Genomic DNA, 9820 nt, shown 5'->3' with positions numbered 1-9820 from the left:
ACAACTCAAAGAACCAAATGTATCGAAAACGAGAGTTGTAAGCACTTGGCAAAAGTAGGAAAAAGTAAAGCAACCACCCATATGGACCCGCTTGAAGACTATCAACTCATATGCTTCTCCCCCTTTTGTCAGTAATGACCAAAAAGGTTTGAAGACATAGAGCTTCTACTCGTTCCCATGAGGTGCAGGCGAAGCAACAGGGTCGTCGTTGAGGTCCGGTGGTGCAGAAGAACTCGGTGCAGTGTCAACACGCGCTGAAGTTGGAGGAGGTGAAGTGGCATCATCTTGGTCATTGATGACTCTGGCATTCACCGTCGCAGCTGAGGACGAATAGTCAGTCTTCAAGTGAGGGAGTCCGATGCAAGTGAGCATTCCATGGAGGAGTTGAGTCAAACTTGAATCTTTCTGTGAAGCCATTGTCTTGCAGATTAGCTTCAACACTAAGTAATGTCAAACTCTTCCAAGACCTCCGACAGGTTTCATGTGTAACAAAGGCATTCTTGGTGGGAAGATTGCGAATGCGATTGACGTCCACCAAGAGGCTTTGCATCTGACGCTTAAGCCAGTTATGATGCTTATCCTGTTTCTGATGTAGCGCGATGAGAAGCTCTCGGTCATTAAGAACACGAGATCGCTTCTGAGGCCTTTGGGCAATGGTGCTTCTAGTGGCGTCAGTTTGAGCGCGAGGGGCACGTGTGTTACCAGCCAAGGGATAAACACGAGAGACTGCCTGAACTCCTTCAATGGGCTGGGTGAAGCTTTGACGATCAACATTGTGAAGATAAATCGGATCCTTAGCAGGCTCTGGGTAAATAGCTTCAACAGACAGATCAACCTCGAGCAAGAATACAAGATGATTGCGCGCAGACGGCTGATAGTTGAAGGCATAGTGCAGCTTGATAAGACGCATTACCCATGGAGCATAGAACTTCAAACCAAAAATGTCGGAGCTAGATGCAGCCAATTGTCTAATAAAAAAGTCTTGAGCATTGAAGCTGATGCCATTGAAGATATAGAAAACCAAAGTCTTCATTGCTCCTTCAAGCTTCACTGCAGATGAATGTCCTTTGACAGGCCATAGAGTTTTTCTGATGATATGGTAAATGGTGCGAGGCAGATACTCTAGGTCTTCAACAAAGAATTCAGATGGGTAGTCAGAGTCGTGCGGCAAAGGCTTCATCATGCTCAACATTTGGCTCATGTTGGGTTCTGGCTTCTGAAAAATGCTCTCCAAAGCATTCTGGTGTTGTTGACAACCTTGTTCATAGTATTCACCAGGAGTGGGCAGGGCTGTGAGCTCAATGATATCAAGAGCTTTGGCTTCATGATGGACATTGCCTGTCATCCACTCAAGGACCCAAGTCTTTGGATCCCTATTGTAGCCTCGAATGTGAAGAGTTGCATAAAACTATAATAGAAGCTCTTCATTCCAGTGTTCCTTGTCTGTGACAAATTGCAGGAGTCCAGCGTCTCTGAAGCAATCCAACGCTTCTTCTAGGCAGGGCAGGCCAGCTATAGCTTTAGTGTCGAGACGCATATGTGGAAATATGCGCCCTTGATTGTATAAGATGCATGAATAGTAGTTGCGCTGCTGATAGCTCCAGAACCAATCCGATGAAATGCGAGGTTTGGAGTAAGGGTTCTTGGCGCTGTTGAAGAAGGTGTTATGTGCCATGAAGCCATTCACATTGAAGACCCCAGGAGAGGTGGCAGTGCCTGGGAATCTTGGAAGTCTTGGCTTGGGCTTCTGGACTTGAGGCCTATGCTCGACATGATAGTCAAATTATGGACCCGCGGCAGGTGGAGGAACCAGAATGGGCCATCGGACCATAACATGCTGACCACGATCAAATGCCAGGTCAACAGTATGAGGTCTTGGAGGGGGTACAAGAGCATTGGCATTTTCGTTGACATGGGCTTCTCCCCCTTTTGTCATTGAGGACCAAAAAGGTTTGAAGACATAGAGCGCCTACTCGTTCCCATGAGGTGCAGGCGAGGCAGCAGGGTCGTCGTTGAGGTTCGGTGGTGTAGAAGAACTTGGTGCTGTGTCAACACGCGCTGGAGTTGGAGGAGGTGAAGTTGCATCATCTTGGTCATCGACGACTCTGGCATTTATGGTCGCAGCTGAGGATGAGTAGTCAGAGTCTTCAAGTGAGGGAGTCTGATGCAAGTGAGCATTTCTGGGAGGAGTTGAGTCAAACTTGAACCGTTCGGTGAAGCCATCGTATTGTAGATCAGCTTCAGCACTAAGTAGGGTCAAACTCTTCCACGACCTCCGACAGGTTTCATGAGTGACAAAGGCATTCTTGGTGGCAAGATTGCGAATGCGGTTGACATCCACCAAGAGGCTCTGCATCTGACGCTTAAGCCAGTCATGATGTTTGTCATGTTTCTGATGCAGCGTGACGAGAAGCTCTCGGTCATTTAGGACACGAGACCGTCTTCGAGGCCTTTGCGCAATGGTGCTACCAGTGGCGTCAGTCTAAGCGCGAGGGGCACGTGTGTTACCAGCAAGAGGATAAACACGAGAAACTCCTGGAACTCCTTCAATAGGCTGGGTGAAGCTTTGGTGATCAACATTGTGAAGATAAAGGGGATCCTTAGCAGGCTCTAGGTAAATAGCTTCAACTGACAGATCAACCTCTGGCAAGAATATGAGATGATTGCGCGCAGACGGCAGATAGTTGAAGGTGGAGTGACGCTTGATAAGACGCATGACCCATGGAGCATAGAATTTCAACCCAAAAATGTCGGAGCCAGATGCAGCCAACTGCCTGATGAAGAAGTCTTGAGCATTGAAGCTGATGCCATTGAAGATATAGAAAACCAAAGTCTTCATTACTCCTTCAAGCTTTGATGCAGATGAGTGTCACTTGACAGGCCATAGAGTCTTCCTGATGATATGGTAAATGGTGCGACGCAGGTACTCTAGGTCTTCAACAAAGAACTCAGATGGGTATTCAACATCGTGAGGCAGAGGCTTCATCATGCTCAGCATTTGACTCATGTTGGGTTCTAGATTCTGAAAGATGCTTTCCAAGGCATTTTTGGTGTTGTTGACAACCTGGTTCATAGTATTCACCAGGAGTGGGCAGGCCTATGAGCTCAATGATATCAAGAGCTTTAGCTTCATGATGGACATTGCCTGTCATCCACTCAAGGACCCAAGTCTTTGGATCCCTGTTGTAGCCTCAAATGTGGAGAGTTGCATAGAACTGTAGCAGAAGCTCTTCATTCTAGTGCTCCTTATTTGTGACAAACTGCAACAGACCAGCATCTCTGAAGCAATCCAACACCTCTTCAAGGCAGGGCAGGACAGTTATAGCTTCAGAGTCGAGGCGCATATGTGGAAATATGCGCTCTTGATTGTATAGGACGCGGGAGTAGTAGCTGCGCTGTTAATAGCTCCAGAACCGATCTGATGAAATACGAGGTCTGGTATAAGGGTTCTTGGAGCTGTTGAAGAAGGTGTTCTGTGCCACGAAGCCTTTCACATTGAAGACCCGAGGAGAAGTGGCAGTGCCTGGGAATCATGGATGTCTTAGCTTGGGCTTTTGGACTTGAGGTCTGTGCTCGACATGATACTCAAATTGTGGACCTGTAGCAGGTGGAGGAACCAGAACGGTCCAGCGGACCATAACAGGCTGACCACGATCAAATGCCAGCTCAATTGTATGAGGTCTTGGAGGGGGAATAGGAGCATTGGCATTGTCTTCATGGGCTTCAGGGGCCACATTGGGTTCAGGTGCTTGTACCTCAGGTGCTTCAGCATTGACTTCGGGTGCTGCAGTGGCTTCAGATGCTTGGACTTTTGGCACCGCAGTAGCTTCAGGCACCGTATTAGCTTCAGCCATGACGACTTCATTGGCTTCAGCGGTGATGTTGGTGGCCGCCTCAGGATTGTTAACCTCCACTTCAGGAGCTGGAGGGTCGGACACGTTCTCCTCGAGAACAACATCTTGGTGGGATGGGGGTGTAGCAACTCTTTCAACTCTTGGTGCTTCTTCTTCATCGGCTGATGCAGCCGGAATATCTTCAGCCATTGTGGCTTCGGACTCAGGCACATGCATAGTGGGAGTGACTTGGGGCCTTGGTCCTTTGCGAAGCCTGCATAATGCTGGCGACGCTTGTGGAGATGGAGTGCGATGGGCCTCAAAGTCATCGTCTTCTTGCACTGGTGGGGTAGCGTGCGGTTGGGGAGAGCTGGAGTGTCTTGTCATTGTGAGTGATCATCCCACAACGCATCCTGAGCAGTTGGCGTCAGAGGACGACCAATGCTGATGAGTTCGTTGTGCGTGAGCACAGGCGATGATACCAATTGGTGCTCGATCTGAGGAAGGACTTCATCATCTTCAACATTGTCGTGAGGACCAATGTCTTCAGCTGCGGTGGGGTCAACAGCTGGATTGTCTTTAGCTTTAGGAGCCTCTGGAGAAGCAGGCTCATGAATTACCACTTGGCGTTCTTGATTTTCAGACGCAGGACAAGCCACTGAGATTGGCTTGACCTCAAGGGGCTCTGTGGGAGCAGCCCGATCTCTCTTCTTGGTTTTGTGTTTCTTGGTTGGAGGAGCATCATCAGTAGTGCCCTTGGTTTTGCGTTTTCTGGCTTCAGCTTCAGCAGCCCTAGTTTTCTTCAGTTTAGAAGCCACTGCGGGGACCTTAGGCTTCGAGCCTGTCATACTAGCTGGGAAGACAATTGGATGTACTTCCTGCCTTGGTGCATCAGGTTCTGCCACAGCTGGCTTCTTCTTCTTCTTGGCTGCCATTCGGGGGTCGATCCATGGTCGCCCCAAGGCCTTGCACTTTTCAGCCTCATTGTATCCTTGGACACATTTAGTGGCAAGATGGTCGCCCCAAGGCTTCTTTGCGTTTGGTTCGGAAAGCTTCCTTAAGCTCATGCATCATGGTCTAGATGTTCTGAATGTCTTCAACGTTGAGCTTGGCCATGTGCTTCTTGAACTGAGCCTTTTCATAATCGATCTTATGCTTCAGTTCAACAATCTTCTAAGCTAGAGCCAGCTCAGCAGCAATGGCTCCGTGGAAGGCGACGCTTAGGCCAATAGGAAGCTGAAGATCATCAAAGCTGACATTTGGGCTGTCAAACCACTCATTAATGAATGTGTTGATGATTTCAACATCAAAGAGAGGAAGGTCATTGAAGATTTCTGCCTCTTGCTTGCTCTTGATCAGCTGCTCAAGAGCATCATCGCCAAGATCGTCGTCGCTGGACAGATCAATGGCATCATTGCGCAGAATAGCAGCAGCGGTCAGTTCTTGGCTAGTGGGTTGCAAGGGCATCTTCACTTTGGAGGGCTTGGAGATGTGTGACAAATCTTCAGAGTGCACACTGTGTTCAGGAGGTGCAGTGGCCAGAGACTTCGCTCGTGAGGCCTTTGGTGCTGGGGAAGGCTTTGAAGCTTGAGGTTTCTTCAGCTTCTTTGGCTTCGGTGGTGCAGGTGCTTCGTCAGTGTCAGCATCATCTGCAGGCTCATCCACCGCTGTCCCTTGAACCACGATATGAGTGATGAGACCTTCTAGGTTGTAGAAGGGCCCAACAAGATTGGGTTAAGCTCCGCATGTGCCATCGGCACAAGGAGCAGAGGGGCCTGGATTGAAGTCTAATCCCCGTGACTTCTTGTTTTCTTTGGCCGAATTCTTGGCAAATTGGAAGTTGCGCTTGAACCACGATATGAGTGATGAGACCTTCTAGGTTGTAGAAGGGCCCAACAAGATTGGGTTAAGCTTCGCGTGTGCCATCGGCACAAGGAGCAGAGGGGCCTGGATTGAAGTCTAATCCCCGTGACTTCTTGTTTTCTTTGGCCGAATTCTTGGCAAATTGGAAGTTGCGCTTGAACAGATTATCGTTGTGACACCACAATAATGAAGATGGGTCTGCATCTGCAGGCTGTGGTCCATGGACCACGCAAGGATAGAAGCCTTGTTCAATGGCTTCAGCTTTGGACCTGGGTTGAAGATTTCTGTATAGAATGTCTCCCCATGGTCGTTTGATGGCATTTTTCTCAGCATACTCCTGGGTCACGAACCTGTACTTGAACCATTGTTCTGCCCAATATCTTCAAATCCATTGGATTCGAGTTTTTCGCTGATTGTAGTCCTCCTCTGGATCTATCTTGTACAGCTCATAGAGGTCAGGAGGCAAATCTCTTGAGGTGTTGCCACGATGTTGTCTGCCACCCTTCCTTGCAGATTTCTCTGGTGCCATGAAGTTTAAACTGAAAGGCTTCAAAGCTGTCAAAGTCTTCCATCTACTGGTCAGACAAGAACTGGCTTTAGGAGAATTTATATGATGCTGTAAGAATTCTGCAAATGAATGCAGACTATGAGAACCAAGGTATTCTCCCACGGACATGTACCTGTGACAGCATTAAGGTGCGAGGGAAGGGGAAGAGGTCATATGCATTCTCAGAAGATTTTGAAGATAAATCAATTTAGAAGACATTGACCTCATAGTGCGAAGACATTCACTCATAGATAGAGAGTTGGTTCCAGATTTGTACGAATCCACGAATAAGTACAAGTGAGGAATCTAACTACTTTGTGAAGCATAAGTGAACATACTTAGCATATTATGAGATGCAGTATGAAATAGATTCAACTTGTGTGAATAGAAACTGCTTGTGGTAGAAAATGATGAATCTATAGGATCAAAGGGGCCGTAAAAAGGAGGTTTTATTTACCACACGAAGAACTGCTAGACAGAGTGGAAGAGGAGGTCGAGTAGTTCGAATCTTCCGTGCCCTAACTTGGCGACGGAGGACACCTATAGCGACGACGGAGAAGACGATGTCCGCGGTCGACGTGAAGACGGCGTCGGTGAGGTCGCAGCAGCCAAGCGCTTCGTCGCCAGCATCGTCGAGGGCTAGCGGTGGCGCTAGGGTTTGTGCGAAAGTGGAAGAAGGGATAATGAGTGTGGTGAGGCGTGTATTTATAGGGATAGGGATGGCACAGTGTTATTACACAGGTGCCCCTAGCGATTCACATCTGAAGGACACGTGGCAATCATGCAATACATCGGAGGTTATTCCACGTTCCCACGGATGCCTGGATTGTCGGGTGGTCGTTCCCGCTTCTCCGGGTTTCAGGTGAAAGGATTTAGCATTGAAAACGGATTAATGTTTGTCTCTGTGTCTTCTGCTAACAAGGATGCAGAGAAGACATTTTGACAGTGTCAATAGAATGCATATGATTTGGATAGATAGACTTAGGAAAGAAGCATAGAGGGGTTAGGGTCCGATCACATTCACTTAGTTCAAAAGATTCAGTAAGAAGCCATAGCTATAAGTGAACGCTGTAGAGGACAGAAACCAAATCAGTATGTTGAAGATAATCATGAGGACATTTTAACATTGAAGACAAACAAAATGCAAAGCCTTTGCAAATATAACGTCATGAGAAAAACACTTCAAAGAGAAAAAAATTGGTGGTGGCGTTACCCACCGTATAGGAAATATTAGACCCAGACACGGTGCACAATTATCGTGGCGCTCTGAAGTCAAATTCCACATTAATATATTCACACTCAGAATGTAAGTCTTCATTGATTGAAGATATACTTTACTTCGTGTGTTGCACATCTAAGTCATCAACATGCTTAAGTGTTAGGATGTGTGCCTGATCACGGAACATTTGAGGATTCCAAGATATTTAGCTCACACCGTAACTTGCAAAACCTCTTCTCATCCAAGGGCTTGGTGAAGATATCTGCCAATTGCTCTTCAGTGTTGACGTGTATGATATCAATATCTTCCTTCATAACATGATCTCTAAGAAAGTGATGACGAATTTCAATGTGCTTTGTCTTTGAGTGTTGAACTGGGTTGTTGGCAATCTTCATGGCGCTTTTGTTGTCGCAGTAGAGTGGCACTTGCTTCAGATGAATGCCATAGTCTTTGAGTGTTTGCTTCATCCAGAGAAGCTGAGCACAGCAAGATCCAGCAGCAATGTATTCAGATTCAGCAGTGGAGAGAGATACACAGTTCTGCTCTTTGAAGACCAACATACAAGTGATCGTCCCAGAAAAATGACATGTGCCTAATGTAGACTTGTGATCCACCTTGTTACCAGCCTAATCAGCATCCGAGAATCCAACTAGATCAAACTCTGAGCCCTTTGGATACCATAATCCTAGTGTTGGGGTGTGAGCCAAATATCTGAGAATTCGCTTCACAGCTAAGTGATGCGATTCCTTTGGTGCCGCTTGGAACCGGGCACACATGCAAACACTAAGCATGATATCTGGCCTAGATGCACATAAATAAAGCAAGGAGCCAATCATGGAGCGATATACCTTTTGATCGAACTCTTTACCATTGTCGTCGGGACCCAGATGGTGTTTGGCTGGCATTGGCGTCGTGTATCCTTTGCAGTCCTACATTCCAAACTTCTTCAGGCAATCTTTGAGGCATTTCTCTTGAGATATGAAGGTGCCATTGCGTTGTTGTCGTATTTCAAGGCCAAGGAAGAACTTCAGTTCACCCATCATGGACATCTGGTATTGCTCTTGCATCATATATCCAAACTCATCATTGTATTTCTGGTTGGTGCAGCCGAAGATAATATCATCCACATATATTTGGCACACAAACAGTTCACCATCATATGTCTTCGTGAAGAGAGTGGGATCCAGGGAACCAGGTTTAAAGCCTTTGCTCTTCAGGAAGTCTTTGAGTGTGTCATACCAAGCCTGAGGGGCTTGTTTGAGGCCATACAGTGCCTTGTTGAGCTTGTACACCATGTCAGGATGTTTTGGATCTTCAAAGCCAAGCGGTTGTGCAACATACACTTCTTCTTCAATCTTGCCATTGAGAAAAGCGCTCTTCACATCCATTTGATATAGAAGAATGTTATGATGATTTGCATAGGCCAGCAGTATGCGTATGGCTTCAAGTCTAGCCACAGGAGCAAATGTTTCATCGAAGTCAATCCCTTCAACTTGAGTGTATCCTTGAGCAATGAGACGAGCTTTGTTTCTGACAACTTGACCATGCTCATCTTTCTTGTTGCGATATATCCATTTAGTGCCTATTATATTGTGTTTACGAGGATCAGGACGCTTAACCAGTTCCCAAACATTGTTCAGCTCAAACAGCTGGAGCTCTTCTTGCATGGCTTGAATCAATTCAGGTTCCATGAAGGCTTCATCAACTTTCTTGGGTTCAGATATTGAGACAAATGCGAAGTGCCCACAGAAGTTAGCTAGCTGTGTTGCCCTTGAACGAGTGAGTGGACCTGGTGCATTGATGCTATCAATTATCCTTTCAATCTGTACTTCATTCGCAACACGAGGATGGGCAGGACGAAGATTTTGCTCTTGCTGATCATTGTCATCGTTAGAAGGATTGTCTTCAGGCTGAGCATTGTCTTCAGGTTGATCAGGTGCAGAGATGATAAGTTCCTCTTCAGGCTGAGCTTCAGATGGTATGATTTCTCCAGTTCCCATAAGTTTGATTAATTCACAGGATGGAACTTCATCTAGGACATTTGGCAGGTGCTCTCTTTGCGAGCCGTTAGTCTCATCGAACCGCACATCCATAGTTTCAACAACTTTATAGTGAAAGAGGTTGAAGACTCTGTAGGAGTGCGAATCCTTTCCATATCCAAGCATAAAACATTCATGTGCTTTCGGTGCAAATTTTGAAGTGTGATGTGGATCCTTGATCCAGCACCTGGCGCCAAATACTCTGAAGTAACTAACATTTGGCTTCTTGCCAGTAAGGAGCTCATAGGATGTCTTGTTCAGAAGCTTGTGAAGATAAACATAGTTGATGATATGGCATGCAGTATCAATGGCTTCAGGC

This window comes from Triticum aestivum, chromosome 6A (assembly GCF_018294505.1).
Source record: "Triticum aestivum cultivar Chinese Spring chromosome 6A, IWGSC CS RefSeq v2.1, whole genome shotgun sequence".
NCBI lineage: Eukaryota > Viridiplantae > Streptophyta > Magnoliopsida > Poales > Poaceae > Triticum > Triticum aestivum.
This window is presented reverse-complemented; position numbering follows the sequence as displayed.